At 59.7% G+C, this 1,535-nt stretch overlaps 1 protein-coding gene across 1 annotated transcript in view; it reads left to right on the top strand.

Moving 5' to 3' along the window:
* BCL9L (BCL9 like) overlaps nucleotides 1-1,535 on the top strand; it is a 35,332-nt gene that overhangs the window by 9,186 nt on the left and 24,611 nt on the right. The gene's annotated exons all lie outside the window — the stretch shown is intronic.

Genomic DNA, 1,535 nt, shown 5'->3' with positions numbered 1-1,535 from the left:
GGGGGTCCGTGTTGGGGGGGGGGGGGGGGGGGGCAAGGAATAGCCAGTCACATCAGACTTGGACCTGGGAACCTGGTGGCAAACTTAGGGTCCAGAAAGTCGGCTCCTCAAGCTAAGGGCAAAAAAACAAGATAAGACATTCTTTCCAGCAACAGAAGACTGAAGGGCCTGGAATCCAGGTATTTGGGGTGGGGCCAGCCGCCAGTATAGCCTTGATCCTGGGAAGTCCTTCAAGATGTGTTATCTCCTGTCCTCCTACTGCAGCTAGACAGTGTTCTGCAGGGTTTTCTGGAGTTGTTTTTCTGGCCGAAGCATGGAGTGGTGATAGCTGAGTTTGTGGGCATGGGCTGCAGGCGCTGGCCTCAGTGCCTCAGTTTCCCATTCTAGGGTCGAGGGCTACCATTGAATGCTTTCTTCCTGGGGCTCTGTGGCCAGTCAGCGAGGAGGAAGAGGGCCGGGCAGGGACCTGTGGCGAGAGCAGCAGGACGTGGGTACATGGATAAGCTGTCCCTTATACACACACACACCACCCGTGGCCCCTGGTCCCAGAGCACAGCAGGAGGAAGGGACGTGAGGGGGAAGACACAAGCTAGTACAGTGCTCAGTGACCCACAGCGGGAGGGCCTTGGCAAGGAATTTTCGGTTTGTTTCTCAATCTCTGTCTGTGAGACACGCACACACACGTCACCACAGACACATGGAGGAGATGAGCCCAGAGAAGGCACCCAGGTGGCTTCTGGGACCAGCCACATGGCCCCTGGGACCAGCCTCTAACATTGGGTCAGACATCCTATGCTTCTTGTCCACTAGAACAGCAAGTCGAGCCCAGCAGGAGGTCCCCTCTCTACTTGCCCATCCTGGGCCTGGGAGCCCACAGGCTGCAGAGGGTTAAGTCTGGTTGGCAGGGACAGCCCCCCCCCCAGCGCAGCGAGAGAGAGGGAGGGGTGGTTAGCAGCTTGCTCTAGTTGGCGTCTCTCCCAGAATTCTTCGGAAAAGAACTCCCCTTTGACCCCCAGTACAAACTGAGCCCAGCCACCAGCCTCCCTCCCACCTTGTGGGAGCTTCACCCAGCCCCCTCCTACCCAACTGAGCTGCTCTGCTGGAGTCCATTACCCCAGGCCCTGCCGGCCAGACTAGGTCCCTAGGCCTTTGCATCTGCAGGGCGCCAGGGCCAAGCCAGGACACTAACAGGGACAGAGCACCCACAATCATTCTTTTCCCTGGCACAGAATAACCTGGAAGCTGGGGTCCTCGGGCCTCCCCATCCATCCCCTCCCCCCCAGGTCCTCAGGCCTGGTTAAGGGAGTCCTCTCCCCCTCCCCAGGGCCAAGTGAGCCAAGGGAACTCTGAGGTCCCCCAGTGCCTTCTCCTTTCCTGCTTCCAGGGGAGGGGGGGCCGCGTGGTGGGGCCGCTGGGTCAGGCCTGGCTCCCAGCCAATCCACAGAAGTCCAGGGAGGGGGGGTGTCTGAGTAGCTCAGAGACTTCCTGGAGCTGCAGGCTGGGTGTGGGTGTGTGTGTTGTGTTGGGGGGTGGTG

The sequence above is a fragment of the Tupaia chinensis genome, unplaced genomic scaffold (genome assembly GCF_000334495.1).
Source record: "Tupaia chinensis unplaced genomic scaffold, TupChi_1.0 Scaffold000348_1, whole genome shotgun sequence".
In the NCBI taxonomy this organism is placed as follows: Eukaryota; Metazoa; Chordata; class Mammalia; order Scandentia; family Tupaiidae; genus Tupaia; species Tupaia belangeri.
This window is presented reverse-complemented; position numbering and strand designations above follow the sequence as displayed.